This window comes from Schistocerca nitens, chromosome 6 (assembly GCF_023898315.1).
Source record: "Schistocerca nitens isolate TAMUIC-IGC-003100 chromosome 6, iqSchNite1.1, whole genome shotgun sequence".
Classification (NCBI taxonomy): domain Eukaryota; kingdom Metazoa; phylum Arthropoda; class Insecta; order Orthoptera; family Acrididae; genus Schistocerca; species Schistocerca nitens.
The window spans coordinates 480,842,775-480,859,608 of NC_064619.1; positions in this window are offsets into that span (position 1 = coordinate 480,842,775).

The window sequence follows — 16,834 nt, forward strand, 5'->3', positions numbered from 1 at the left end:
GTAATTTTTGTTGTAGAATGTTGCGTACAGCAGGAAAATAATCGGTATAAATATCTCAAGGGGTTTTGACCAGTAATAGAAGAGCAATTAACGAAACAACACTAACGAAGTCCTATTCAAAAAATGGTTCAAATGGCTCTGAGCACTATGGGACTTAACATCTATGGTCATCAGTCCCCTACAAATTAGAACTACTTAAACCTAACTAACCTAAGGACATCACACAACACCCAGCCATCACGAGGCAGAGAAAATCCCAGACCCCGCCGGGAATCGAACCCGGGAACCCGGGCGTGGGAAGCGAAAACGCTACCGCACGACCACGAGATGCGGGCGAAGTCCTATTGTGCGTGTCCGAACAATCCGTCTCCAACTTCGCCAGCTTCTTCCCTTAAAGACATATAAACGTAAATGGAATAAATGATCGGAAGAAAAGATGGTGGCTTGAATCAATGGTGGTGCCGACACAACAGATAAATATAAGTAGTTTTTATCCACTAAATGTTTAAGAGCTAGTGACCTTATATCTGTTCAGCTTGACGTCCAAAAAACAAGATATGATTTCACGAGTTACCAATAAATTGAATACCTTCACATTTTTCAGTTGCTTTGCATACACCAACTATTCAGTTAATAAATCTATTGACGTCTCATATGGTCTCTCAGTAGACTGAATAAATTATCTTTCGCTAAATAGCTTCGTTTTCTTACAAATAAAAATATTTTCTGTTATTAAATATTGTTAAATTATTAATTAACTGAGGGGAAAAATGGTTCAAATGGCTCTGAGCACTATGGGACTCAACTGCTGTGGTCATAAGTCCCCTAGAACTTAGAACTACTTAAACCTAACTAACCTAAGGACATCACACACATCCATGCCCGAGGCAGGATTCGAACCTGCGACCGTAGCGGTCGTGCGGTTCCAGACTGTAGCGCCTTTAACCGCTCGGCCACTCCGGCCGGCAACTGAGGGGAAACTAGAGAACAGAAGGAAACAATAACTAATGCTACAAACCAACACCAAGAAATAGGAACTAATTCATCAGTTTTCACGGTTCATGGAAGGGGGACAACTTCCCTGCATGCCTCTTAATAGGCTCCACGGCCTTTATCATCGCAACCAGGACACAGCTGATCGATGAGACCCCTCTTCCACACCAAGAAAGGCAAGTTAGTTATCCCCCTTGGAAAGCTTTCCCCCTCGGAAATCACGTGACTGCCGATCTGGGGCTGCCATAGTCCTTGCAATTTACAGCGTTACTGCAGCTCATGCAGATAGCAGACCACCTCTTCCGAAGACACTTGATTCCGTTTTTGTACAAGTTGCCACTTGTACAACCTGTTGGGAATCTCAAGGGCAGGGACCTCAGCATAGTCAAAATGGGGCTGCCGAGAGAGTAAATACCGTGGAGTGAGAGAAGATGAAGAATCTGCGTCATTAGAGAGAGCACAAAAAGTATTTAACTTAAACATGCTTTATCTACGTTATCACCGTAATCATTTCTTCAAACGTCAGTAGTGTATTGCTAAGGACACATTTGAGCTGTGGCTTCATGTATTTCACTCCCGCTTCCAACAGTCCACCAAAGTGAGGAACACGAGTTGGAGTACTGATATTTTACGATGTCGCAAAGTTTTTTTTTAAATCTTTATTTACCATCAACAATAATAATTATACATCCAAACCCACTTCCTTAATTGATTAGTGGGTCATTACTTGCAACTGTTATGTCGCAAAGTTTACCATACTTTGTACTGTACCATCATTACAGAAAGACACACATCCAAGCCCGAGCCAGGATTCGAACCTGCGACCTTAGCGGTCTCGCGGTTCCATACTGAAGTGCCTAGATCCGCTCGGTCACAACGGCCGGCTGTTCAGACGGTGATTCCGATCATAGAACACTCGGCAAGTTCGTATGATCAGAATGGACAAAAATCGGACATTATTACTATGTCAGTTAACAGAACCACATTAAAGGAGCAAAGTTTCATACGATGGAAAATAAATCTGATACGACAACATATCATTGATAATTTATTTGAAGTGGGAGCAAAGCCATCAAATATTTCTCTCAACTTGATAGTAGAGAATCATTCCTTGAAGACGGGTGATGTGCAAGGTAAAATTTGTGACCAACAATTTCTTGAGATTGTTCCCTACTTGAATATAGTCATGCATGAGTGCAGCTTATTTCCTTTTCAGATTAGATAAATGGTTCAAATGGCTCTGAGCACTATGGGACTTAACATCTGAGTTCATCAGTCCCCTAGAACTTAGAACTACTTAAATCTAACTGACCTAAGGACATCACACACATCCATGCCCGAGGCAGGATTCGAACCTGCGACCGTAGCGGTCGCGCGGTTCCAGACTGAGGCGCCTAGAACCGCTCGGCCACACTGGCCGGCTCAGATTAGATACTCTTTTAAGTTTCCTCTGATGATGCTGCTGTCTTCGAGAGGCTTTTTGTTGTGATTCACCTACGTCCTCGCAGTGGGGATTTACTGGTAACACAGCACAAGTCTCCCTCTTTCATTTCGATCTGTTTGGTGGTGAAAGTGTGCCCACACAGTCTATTCCGCTTACTCATGCTTTGGTAGACGGTTTTTCTATCTCTGTAACCTCAGCTGTATGTCGTCCAAATTGTCATCTCTACCAAAGGATGTAGTGGCAGTAGAACAAGGCGTGTTGCCCGAAGCTAGAGGAATATTAATATATAAAATCCAGCCAAATTTTGTGTCGATCAGTACTGGATGATTTTGTTTCTCCAGCATTTCCTTACCGACAAAATTAAAGAAAATATCAGCACCAAGAAATTAATCCACTCTGACAGGTTTATTGAACTCTGAATCACTAAGTGGTTAACCAAATGGGATGTTTTAAGACCTTGTTCCTATACAGTCGCTAGTAAGTCATTGACGATGTCATTCACAATAGCACAAGTGATTGTAATACGAAAGGTGCTAAGCTGTTAAACTTTACAGGCATATGGCACTGTGGCTGCAAATGCATTGTTAATGTCGTTCACAGGGAATGACTGTTTTCTCTGTTTCAGCATCAGTTTATGCCATACCCTTACTAGGAACCCCTGAGTGCGTGATCACAAGTTCCATGTATAGTAAGGCTCATTTGAAAGTGTTTACCTGCTAATGATTCACCATGTGCATCAAGAGTGCGACAGAAAATGAGTGTCCGGGAGGTGCAGAGATCAACCTTCATTGGAATGTATGTATTACACTGCGCAAAATGGACATCGTCGACATAGAAGAAATGTCCAAAACAAACCATTAACTTGCACCATGAATCCTGAATGGAAAATGGCGCGCCACAGTGATCATAATGGTTCGCACCATCGCCGTGCGGGATTAGCCGAGCGGTCTGGGCGCTGCAGTCACGGACTGTGCGGATGGTCCCGGCGGAAGTTCGAAACCTCCCTCGGGCATGGGTATGTGTGTTTGTCCTTAGGATAATTTGGGTTAAGTAGTGTGTAAGCTTAGGGACTGATGACCTTAGCAGTTAAGTCCCATAAGATTTCACACACATTTGAACATTTCGCACCATCAAGACCGAACGCGAACTCCTTACGAGTTACAAAGTGTGCAGGATGTTCAGCTAGGTATCCACTCTGAAAGAAAGCATATATAATCACATTGGTGTAAAGTGGTGACGAGAATTGATGGAATGTGATGGTATGCAAACGGATGTGAATAATCTGTTGCGGAACTTATGTTTTACAAGAAAGAAAGAAGCAAACATCCAGCTGTTGAATTTGTCAGTGGTTCCAGGTGTTATGAACCGTAACGTCACAGCCGTTCAGGGAGTAATAGTTTGCTCTAAGTAAGTATGATTTTTTTACACATACCAGGAATTAAGCAAAAGCAAGTTATATTCAGCAGCTATTTTACAAATGCAGTGTACATACAGTAGTTTTAGTTCTCTTACTCTCATGTTCCGACTCTTGCTTGGTGTGACTTAAATATTCCCTACTGGCCTTGCAAGATGACACACCCGAGAAATAATCGTAGAGGTTATACCTAACTAACCTAAGGACATCACACACATCCATGCCAGAGGCAGGATTCGAACCTGCGACCGAAGCAGTCGCGCGGTTCCGTACTGAAGCGCCTAGAACCGCTCGGCCACCGCGGCCGGATGCCTCATGCTGTGCTCACCATTGGATACCTCCAGTCCCAGCCCCCTGTAGCCATTAGCAGCTAATATTGTGGTTGCGTGATAGACGATATCTGGGACGTTGATTGCTTCAAATATCATCAGCTTTTTGTGACCTCGCACTCAAGAGGTTCCTCGTTAGGTATTAAACACAGTTGCCTCACACTATGTAGCTGCTCCTTAGAAGATTGCTGTCTACCTTTGCTGACTTTAATATTAACAACATCTGTTGCGACCAGTGCAGTACTGTAGACACCATGTGTCGGCCTTTAGTAGCTTAGTAGGCTAAGTAGCAGCTTCTTCATTGAGCAGCCTGTCTGAGCTGGCTGGTTTATGAAGCAATTACGCGTATTACAAGAACGCACCTAGCACTTGCTAGTAACGTTACCAGAGCAAATACACAAAAAACATCCTCCATATTTTGTAACAAATTGACGTCGCACATAGACATTTAATGCTTCAAACTCCTTGCTTTTAGTGATTTACAAGAATTTCGTTACAAAATTTACATGTTTCCCCAAATGCTTCAAATAGCTCTGAGCACTGTGGGACTTAACATCTGAAGTCATCAGTCCCCTTGAACTTAGAACTACTTAAACCTAACTAACCTAAGAACATCACACACATCCATGCCCGAGGCAGGATTAGAACCTGCGAGCGTAGCGGTCGCGCGGTTCCAGCGCCTAGAACCGCTCGGCCATTACGGCCGGCCATGTTTCCTCAGCATAAGCGTTAGCCTGATGAGCCCATCTCACTTGTACCGCTCGATTTAAGTTACTGAGATATCCTTGTGGACCCTTTAAGTTGCTGTCCCTAAATCAAAAAACTCAAGGGACATCATAGTACGTGCAAAAAATTCGTCAGTCGATTTAACGTGGTGAATCTGGTGAACATTTTTATCTCCCACACATAACGATCAGTGTTGCGAAATAGGCAAACTGACTCCTGAGAGAATCATTAATGGAGTGGGACGTGAGGTTTAGGATCAGCTAAGGCCTATAAATGGCTATATACATGATTAATTACTTGTTTATAATTGTTCGTCCCTTTGTGTGAGACCCACAATGCGTTTGCTTGTCTCGCTGCAGTTAGATTATCACACCTCTGCATGATAAGCCCCCATGCAATCGTTAGCTTTCTTGATGTGATAGCTATATGTCTTTGCTTCACCTCCCAGAGCTGAGCTAATAAAAAAGTTTGTACATGGCTGCACGTTTAGAGACCGTGAATAGTTACAATTAAAAGAAAACAGTCCTCGGTCACTATTTTTAACGAACAAAAATAGTGACCGAGTGCTGTTTTCTTTTAATTGTAAGATAAAACAATTTCAACACATCATCAGTTGAACTGTTGTTCAGTATTAGGCTAAAAAAAGGCATCCCTGTACGACGACCACTGCTAGTACTCCCCTTCAAAACGTTGTCAAGTTTGATGGAGGGTAGCTTGAGAGAAGAGACATTGTCTGATAGATTCAGTTATTCCATAGGCTGCATTAGACAAGAGCGCTTCTTAATTACACTGTTGGTGGTGGGTACAATTAAATCCCAGGAATCCTCGAATTCCACCTTATCCTTAGTATGATTTAGGGATTCATTGTCGAGCCGTGCTTGAGACGACTTAAAATCAATCAAAATTCTGGCCAATCTTTTTAAATCGGTCTCCAGGATTCAGTTCTAGGAATGTCCAAGCTTATGCAAAGCTACTATGCGCGCGATAGCGACCTTTGAAATACCTCACCGTTTAACCAATCTTGTCCACTCACAAGGCTACAATGGTTGCGACAGGGCAGTACGAAATGGAACAGCAGTGACAACATGGATGCTGTCAGCTAGCGCGGTCAAGCGTTATAGTCTCCGATGGCGAATTTTCGGCGTAGCAGGTGACGTCACAGACTGAACCATTCTGGTGAAAGCGCATGCTATTTACTGGAGCCCCTGATTCCACCGTGAGGATACGCTGTCCGGCGCAGCAGTGTACTACAGGCTCTCTAACATATTACTCGTTCACTTTTCTTTGGGTTGGGTTCAATACACAGTTGTAAAATCAAGTACAGAGGAATGACATACGTATAACACCTTAACACAAAATAAATGTTCTCTTTCTTACATAAAAAACAATAACTGAGTCGTAAACGTCGGGAAAGGTTTGTTCCAAAACCGAGCACAGAGGTTTTACGAAATGTTTTTGTTTGCATTTTCCGGTCCTTGAAAAGTAACGAATTTTGCTTCGTTTGTCCATGCTAGCCTTGCAGAGTAATGACCCCCAAAAGTATAACTGATATTCAATCTACATTTTCTCTTGCTGCTGCTTGGAAAGCGAATGATTTATCAATGTTTAGGAATTTAATAGCAAAATAGCCTGCACTGTTTTTCATCGCATCTGGAAGAAAAGATGAGATTATTAAGTCATCATACATTCATCTATTAATAGAGTGGCAGTGTAGATGGTGGTCCAGTGTAGTCATCATCGTACATTTCTGACCTTATGGAGATTGTGAGTTTGAATCCCAGTCGGTATAACATCAACTGAGAGTAAACAGGAGAAATACGAAAGTAATAAAAAGTAGTAGAAACAAGAACGGCGGCAAACTTAATATCAGAATGGAGGATCACGAATTAGACGAAATTATTTAATTCTGCCAGTTAGGGAGCAGAATAACACATGAGGAACGGAGTAAGGACGTAAAATGCTAGAAAAAATGGCATTGCTGGCCAAGAGAAGTTTACTAGTATTTTAATCTAAGGAACGGATTTTTGAGACTGCACATCTGAAGCAGAGTATTGTATGGTATTGGAAGATAGACTGTGGGAAAACCGCAACAGAAGAGAATCAAAAAATATGAAATGTGGTGCTAGAAGTCTGACAGATGGACTGATAAGGTAAGGAATGAGGAGGTTCTCCGCAGAATTGGCGAGGAAAGGAGTATATGGGAAACGCTGACAAGAAGAAGGGACAGCATGACAGGACATCTGTGAAGACGTCAGGAAACACCTCCCATGATAGTACAGGGAGCTGCACAAGGTAAAAGCTGTAGGGGAGACAGAGATTTGAATACATCCAGCAAATAATTGAGGGCAGATACAGCAGTGGAAGACAGAGATTGGAATACATCCAGCAAATAACTGAGGACGTAGGTTGCAAGTGCTACTTTGAGATGAAAAAGTTAGTAGAGGAGAGGAATTCGTGTCGGATGTATCAACCAGTCAGAGGACTGATCAAGAAAAGTGCTTTTGAACTTCAGTTTTTAAATTTTTATCGACATGACTTAGAGGAGCCAGACGAAGTGTGCCTCAACGACCTACCGTCCTTTCCTCCCTTTCCCTTCCAGTCCCTTCCCTTTCCTTCTTCCCTTCTGTCAGTCTCTTCATCGGTGTAGGAGGCGGGTAATATCGATAGGTAAACACTCACGGCTTCTGTACCGACGAAGCAAGGCACCTATGATGTGCCTTAAGGGCGTATGTCAGGATACTTCCAGTGGCATATGGCCATTCACTGCATCCCCTGCCTCTTGCCAGTCGTATCGGCCCTACGATCCACTGCCAACCAGAGGCAGAGGACGAGAGAGTGGATCTGCATCTGCGCAACTGCTTGCCCACTTTAAATACCTTCACGCGCAGATGACTCCGGCAAAGTTTCAATGGACTATGAGCTTTGAAAGTCCTGCGGCGATTGAGTACTGATGGTGAGGCAAGGGTTTGGTGTACCTGAACCTTAGTTGGTGCTCTGCACGTTAGGCGGTCAGACGGTGATGGTCGTTCTGGTACTCGTGAGAGACGGGAGGACTGGTTCGGCAGCTCGTCAGACGACAAAGCAGCCCTATTTAGGATCGCTCTGCTTTCCCTAATCCAAGGAGGGGCCTAGAAAAGGTGGCCTAAACATAGCCCGTCTCAACCCAGCACAAGTGGCAAACTGTGATCAATTGTTCACTAACATATGTGGTCAAAAAAATAATAAAATAAACAGTTACCTTAAATATCTAATGATTGGAGTCTGGAACGTCCGTACTTTACAGGATAACGACCATAATCAGTGCCCAGAGAGAAAGACAGGACTTATCGCAAGGGAATTGGCTAGATATAACATCGACATTACCGCCATAAGTGAAACACATCTTAGTGACCCTGGACAGTTATGTGAACCGCTCGGGGGTTATACCTACTACTGGAGTGGAAAATCATCCACTGAAGGGCGGAAAGTGGGGTAGCCTTTGCCATACGCAATAAATTGGCATGTTCACTAACAGAACTCCCAAAAGGTATCAGTGACAGAATAATAACACTCAGACTTCACCTGGCATCCAAGAAATATCTTCACTTGATCAATGTACACGCACCTACATTGCCATCTCCGGATGAAGAGAAGAACAAGTTCTACCAAGACCTCCGACATGTCCTTAGGGATATTCCTTCTGCAGATAAACTTCTGTTAGTTGGTGATTTTAATGCTCGTGTCGGGAATGATTTCAGTGCTTGGAATGGAGTCCTCGGTCGCCATGGGATTGGAAAATGCAACTCGAATGGTTTGGATCTTCTAACTCTATGTGCCGAGTTTGAACTCGGTCTGACAAATACATATTTTCGTCTGCCTGAAAAATATATAACGACATGGATGCATCCGTGATCTAAACACTGGCACCTCCTGGATTATGTGATAGTACGGAAAAAAGATCTTGGTGACGTACTGGTCACACGTGCAATGAGAGGCGCTCAGGAATGGACAGACCATCGGCTCGTGAGGTCCCAATTAAAGATAACTTTGAAGGCACCACGCCGAGCTTCACACAAAATACCAACAAAATTGTCCTGCAAAATCTTGGCCAATGATCAGACTATGAGAGCAAAACTGGATGAAAAATTTGGTGTCGATGGCCTTTTGATATCTGAATCTGCCCCTGTAGATGAACAGTGGAGTGCATACGCTATCAGACTGCGTGGCTGTGCTTCTGAAGTCTTGGGAAAGCCTCATAAGAAGCACCAGGACTGGTCTGACGACTCAGATCCAGAGATCAGAAAGCTAATTAATGATTTCAGAACCTCTCTTCGCACCCCTGATGATAGCAAGCGTAGAGCAGCGCATTACAATCTGAAAGTGAAGGTACGTGCTCTCAAAGACAGTTGGTGGGCAAATAAAGCAAATTAAATACAGTTATATGCCGACACACACCAAACGGGCAGATTCTTTGAGTCCCTGAAAACTATCTTTGGTCCAAGAGTTGGGAAGATAGCACCAGTCTATAACAAAGATAAAAGTTGTCGGCTGACGCAACAGAGTGACATCCTGTCTCGGTGGGCGGAACATTTTAATGACGTTCTTAATCCCGACCATCAGACAACCGATATTCCATACATAGAAGCACTTGAAGACGTGCCAGTTGAGGAACAACTTGCGGATGCCCCTTCCTACGATGAATTCATTTCAGCACTGGCTAAGCTGAAAAATGACAAAACAGCAGGATTAGATAACTTGCCATCAGAGCTATATAAATATGGGGGGCCAAACATCAAGAAACCATTGTTTACTCTGATCTTAAGGATTTGGGAGTATGAAATGATTCCACAAGACTGGAAAGATGCTTGTATTTCCAAGATCTATAAAAGCAAGGGTGACATATCAGACTGCAGCTCCCACAGGGGCATTTCTCTTCTCTCAGCAGCGGGAAAAGTCCTTGCCCACATAATTAACACCCGGTTAACACACTTTGCAGAAAAACTGCTACCAGAGACCCAGTGTGGCTTTCGCCCAAACAGAGGCACAGTGGATGCCATATTTCTTGTCAAACAAATGCAAGAGAAAAGCTTAGAGCAACATCGGCCTTTGTTCATGTGCTTTGTAGACCTGGAAAAAGCTTTTGATCGTGTCCCACGGGAAGCTCTCTGGATCATACTAAAGAAAACTGCGTGCCCTGACAAAATTGTCAGTTTGATTCGGCAGTTTCATGAAAACATGATGGCAAAAATCCGCCATGAGGACAAGCTCTCAGAACAGTTTCCCGTGACATGTGGTGTAAAACAAGGCTGTGTTCTGGCTCCCACACTCTTCTCACTTTATCAAAACAAGACATGGTTGTCTCACTGGGAGGTCCGCGATCGTTCATTAAGTAAAGTATGGCGATTCAGTCTTCGATCGCTAGTCTTTATTCTCAATAAACGGTTTCGGGCTAGCTGCCCATCTTCAGATCATATGTTGTAGTTACAGAGTAACTTGTCCGTACAGAACACACAGTTCTGTACGGACAAGTTACTCTGTAACTACAACATATGATCTGAAGATGGGCAGCTAGCCCGAAACCGTTTATTGAGAATAAAGACTAGCGATCGAAGACTGAATCGCCATACTTTACTTCTCACTTTACTTCGCAGTTGTTATGAGAGACGCGACCAAAGCCTGTAGTAATCAAATTAGTCTCGACACAAGGACAGACAAAAGTGTCTTCAACATCTCTCGCCTCAGAACAAAAAGTCGCGTAACCAAACTATCCATCTTAGAGATTCTCTACGCGGATGATGTATGCATGATGGCTAATTCTTGCGAAACTCTTCAGACTTACATAAATCTGCTAAATGCCTCCTGCAGAAGATTTGGCTTAGCCATTAACATCACTAAGACGCAAGTTGTCAAACAGCCACTTAGAGGTATTAATGCAGATGACTCCAGTATTGAGATAAATAACAAACCCTTGCAAAATGCGTCAAATGTCAAATACCTGGGAAGTCAAATTAGAAGTGACAACAGCCTGACAACGGAAATCGCAGCGCGTATAGCCAGCGCAGCCTCAGCCTTCGGTAAGCTTAATGACCGAGTATGGAAATCACATGATCTCAAACTACAAACAAAAATTGCAGTCTACAAAGCAGTAGTATTATCCACCTTACTCTATTCCTCGGAAACCTGGTGCTGTTACAAAGCTGACATTAAGAAGCTAGATAAATTTCATCTTCGATGTCTGAGATCAATTCTGTGCATCAAATGGGAAGACCGTGTCCCCGTGTCCCAAACACGGAGATTTTGCGCCGCGTGAAACTGGCTGGTATTGAAGCTTTAATAATGAAACATCAACTGAGATGGAGTGGTCACATAGTACGCATGGATGACAGTAGGCTACCTAAAGCGGTGTTCTACTCGCAGCTCTCGTGCGGGAAGAGGAGGAAAGGTGGTCAACACCTGCGATATAAAGACACCATTAAACGCCACCTTGCAGCCTGTGGCATTCCAAGCAACCGTTGGGAGGAGCTAGCATTGCGCCGATCGGAGTGGCGATCAACTGTACGTAAGAGCATCGAACAATTCGAGCAAACGCGTCTAATGAACCTGGATGCTAAAAGAGAGCTCCGAAAATCTCAGCTCAAGCCTGTCTACACGTATACTTACAACTCTGCTGGTCAACTTCACTGTGCTTCATGAAACAGGATATTCAAAGCGAAATTCGGATTCGCGAGCCACATCCGAGCCTACCACAACAAGAACAGAGAAGACTGACGGAGTCGCTGTCGCCGGACACGGCGAGGAGGACATCATCATAAATTATTTTTAATAAGTTATTTTTTTATCAACATTTTAATTTGAATGGCTGCAGTGTGTGATACCTGGGACCCTTATCCATAAAATCCTTACACGTAGTTTCAAATAGTCGATCCCACGTCTGGAGACGTTGGTCGTTTTTACGGTGACATCACTGCAGAGTGGTTGTTTATTCTCACAGTGAAATAGTTAGGATATATTGAAAATACGAAAAAATAACATCTATTTTTACGAAAAATTAATACACCCAGGAGCAAAACTAATAAACGTGATCAACATAATATATTTATTTCTTACAACATTTGACTTTCAGTGTCGTAGAGTAATGCAGTGATGTATGAAGAATTATATTTATGGGAATTAATTTTTGTTGAGGTATTTGTTGAGTTTTAATTACTTTGAGCGTTAATTATTCATATAATTACACTTTACCTTTTCGCTTGCATCCCTGCTTTCTGTAATTTGTTCCTCATGCCAATTTGGAATGTGTAATAGCATCATTGTCGTTGAAAACTTTGTTTCTCAAATTCCATTCACCGTATTCAGGCCGAAAACGAACTGAACGCTTTCAACCAATTTTTACATCACTGTGCCCACGCGTTTGCTTCGAACTATCCGTTCAAGGTGCGACTGCTCGTCTTTAGGGAAACTATGATAAATAACTTTTGTCGTTTTTCCAGTTACATTAGTCAATTACGCTACGATGTAATTACAGTGACGGACGCTCATGACTGACATGAAGAAAGCTATTTTCCGTGGATACACAATAAGGCTTCCTACTTCTGCTGAGTGACGCAGGCACTGTCCTTTGTATGACATCACGGCGCACAGGAGAGTCTGGAAATTTCTTCCTCGCTGGGGGCCGGAATGACATACCTCCTTTTTATACAGCTTGCGTGAACTGTCCGTATCTGTGTCCTTTTGTGTACAATAACATTAAACGCAGGCCAAAATATTTCTGGGCACTTGTGTTAAAACCGTTGCTTCCGATGTCCCAAACCGATGTTGGAACAAAAATGTGCGACTTATGCGTGCTTACTTTCTCGCGGCTTCATACACTTTCACGTACTGTGGAACAAAGCAAATGTACACACGAAGGCTTTATTATATGTGTACACTGCATCCGGCCCGGAGAACCAGGCCTATGGCTGCTGCATTCTAACACTTAACGTCTGAGTGTACAGTGGGACAGGACTCAATGTCCTTCCTTCATTTTCTATCAAATCAGTTACAAGAACACAAATACCGTTCATATAAATACCGTTATTGTCGCAAATGGTTTGCAAGTTGCACAAGACACCCACTCGCTGATGCCCTTGGATGGCTGAGAATGCGGCCACCCACAGCTGTGTTCCCACCTGACTGAGCTGAACGAATGGCCAGATGGTCAAGATAGACGCACGCAGAATAGCTTCCGACGTGGACCAGATTATACAGGACATGATTATACAGGACATGATGACCGGTCCAATTTGTAAGATGCAACACTGGGTGCCATTAGTGTGGCAAAGTGAGTCACAGAACTCCATAGGTGCCAATGCAGGCTTTTCCATTCTGTTGAAAAATGAAGTTATCGCCATGTTCTCTCAAATGTGAAAAAGACTGCCTCTATCATACCCAAGTATAATGATTCCTGTAGGTCCGTTTTATAAAAAACCGAAAGAACAAGCAGTAAATATTTTGTCAGGACATGATGCAGAACACGTGTAACTTTGGACAGTGTCTCTCACACTCGGTTATGGTTGCTGTTGTGTTCCTCATTTTCTTAACTAATGACGGTTCACTTTGCTTGTCAAACGCAATATAGCCACATTATTGGACATTTAGTGTGACAGAAAGTTATTTTCAATCTCCACGCGGTAATACCTCACGGCTCGAGAAAAGGATCCCAGTTATGCCTTACCTTGTTATAGTGACTTTTTTCCTAAGCCACAGAGGTCAGACAAGCGCGGTTTGTAAGCGTCGTGCTTCAGTCTGGAGGGAATGCACTTTTTGAAGACTGATTAGCAGTTGAGGGACGCCGTCAAGATTCCGATGACAAGGGAGTTTAAAGGTACATTCGTTACAGATGACTGTATCTGCTGTTACGCTTTCCGCATTGGCAAATAGCTGGAGAGAGTTTGTGGAGATACGGCAGTAAAATCCGACGCTAAGTCCGAGAATCATAATTAAAACTTACACGATAAACTACGCAACGTAAATTGATTTAGCGCATATTTCTACGAGAGATAGAGATGTGCAAGCGACTCGAATTCAACAAACCTCGGAATAATCTTAGGTCCGCTGCAGCCCGGATGCAGAACGTTAAGCAGCCTTATGAGTTTCAGAGACAGTGTAACAGCCACAAGCCCGTCACATTTTAGACGCTGAGCGTAACGTGTGTTTTATATCTCCCGAGATACTTGAAGATACAACCATGGCAACATTTAAAAGCTGTGCGACAAACAGAGAGAGTCGCATCTTTATATATGGAGCTTGGAAGGCTTTTGGTGAGGCTGCACTGCATTATTATCTTTCATTTGACTATGTCAATCATAAATTGTCCTTCTTAGGTCATGGACCAAAAATTTAGGCACCATACTACATTTAAATGGAAGGAAGAGACGGTTAGCATGTGTTGCTCTGGTGACAAAATTTCACGCCCAATACTGGGTGAGCCAGAGTAGCCTCCAGAAACTCTGCTTCTGTATAAAGGTAATGAATCGAGACATTTTTTTAAATTAGAAAATATAGTGCATGCTTTCCGATTCGACACACAGCTAAATAGAAACACATTCGTTATGTACTTGCATACCGCCACTGCATATGTTTTTAATACATACGTCTCTACACCATTATATACGAGTACACAGACATTTATAAATCACTAGCTTACTTACTAACCATCGCTCATCATGACAAAACTACTGCTATGCGAGCTCAGCTGTGGATAACAGCTAGTGAAAATATAAAACATCAAAATCGGACCGTTAACAAATGGTATAATATTGTATCTGTTTGGTGGATATCTTTCTTCTACGAAATGATGTGTGTGCATTGTAATCAAGTGCTACGTAGAAATGAAAAAAGTACTAATCTCCCAATGATTCTGCTCCTACAGCATCGTGGACGGACCCCTATCTTGTGTACCAGGCTTAAGGATAGAAAACAAATACGATGACAGGGCGCCACCACACAGCACAACCACTCGCCTAGACTCCTCAGTTCCGAGCAGCAGACTCCAGGTGGACTCACGAACGTGGACCATTTTCTGCTTCTGTACCACTTCCACCTGCACGTCGTTCTCGCCCACAAATAATATTACCAGCCGCCAAAACAAGCGCTGTCAACCGCGGACTTGGACAGATTTTCTAGTGGTGGTGAATTCCAGCTTCTCTAAATGTAGGAAAACTTAAGTTAATGCAGATTATTGGGGAAAACAATGCCGTAACGCTGGAATTCAGCAGTAGCTGAGTGTTGTTTAACACAGTCATGTCAATTAAATATCTAGCCATAGTGTTGCAAAGTGAAATGAAATGGAACGATGTGTTTATTGGGAGAGTTTTAGGAAAGTGAAGATCATCTATAAAGGAGGCCACATATAAGACACTAGCTTAGTGCCCACTGCTTCGTTCTTTGAGACTGTACGGCCTGCACAGATCTTTATGTTTTTCTTTGATCGAATTATTGTATTGCTTACAAATTGCTACAGCTTTTAAATTTGCACGCTAGTGAAGGCCATACAAGCATGATCTTTTCCGAGAGTAGTTCTGACCGAAAAGTGATTGTGGTAGCCATAGTCGGAGGTTTTTACTAATCCTGCCTTTTGAGTTCTTTAGAATTTTTCATCTCCTAACAGATTTCTTTAATACAAATACAAATTTTCATACATTTACTTTAAAATATTTTAATACAACGAAACATCTTCATAAAAATGTTCATCCCTATTTCTTCCTCTTAGGAGTAGAATGTCCCAAAATGACTGAAACAAGTATTTTTAAAAATTTGTAACCGAGAAGCCAAATACAGAGTTGAAGAGGCATAGTTTCAAAAACGCCTTCATAAGAAAATATTGTCATAGAAACTTTCCTCCTCTATTTTATCCCCTCAGGAATTTAATTTTCAAAAGCACTGAAACCTAATTTTTGTATTTCTGAAAAGCCAAACACAAATTTTCTTGGATTTAGTTTGAAAAATGCTTTTATAAGGAAATATTTTAAAAAATATCCATTCCCTATTTCACCACCTTAGGGAATGAATTAGGAGAAACTCTGAAACACACATTTTTAAAAAATTGTAACCGAAAAGTGAAATACCAATTCTCATAAACGTAACTCGAAAAAAATCTATTAGTACTTTCATAATGTTTGATTTTCGAAAAAACTTTCACCTCCAGTTTTGCCCGGTTACTGATTGAATTTCCAAAAATGATGAGGCACATAATTTTTTCTTAATTTTTCACCATGAAGTCCAATACCATTTTTCGTAATTCTAGCTTCAAAATTGCCATAATTGTGACAGATTAAAAAAATATATCATCCTCTAATTCACTATCTTAGGGGTTGCATTCTGAGCAGTGCGTTACGGAACGATGCCTACAGTGTAAGATCAATACCCTGTCCCAATTTCAAGTTTCGATCCTTAGCGGTTTGGGCTGGTCGATGATGAGTCAGTCAGTCAGTCAGTCAGGGCAGAGATTACACTACAACAGACTAAACTAGAGACTAGTGCTACACGTACCTGAGTACTGCTCGAGATTGTGGGGTCCGCAACAGGTCGGATTAAAGGAAGACACCGAAACAATTCTGAAGCGACCTGTTATATCTGTGATCGGCAGGTCCGATCAACGCGTCACTGTCGTGGGATGCTACGAACATTCAAACGTGAATCCCTGAAGACAACATTCTTATCGCGAAAAGTAACTGAGGAAATTCAAGGATCTGGCATTTGAAGCTGACTGCAGAATGATTCTACTGCCGTCAGCTGACGTAGATATCGCATAAGGACCACGAAGGTGATATAAGAAAAATTAGGGCTCAAATGAAGGCACACAAACAGTCGTTTTCCCCTCATTCCATGTGCGAATAGAACAGGAAAGGAAGTCACTAGTAATTGTACAAGATACTTTCAGCCATGCGCCATAAGGTGGGTTTCGGAATA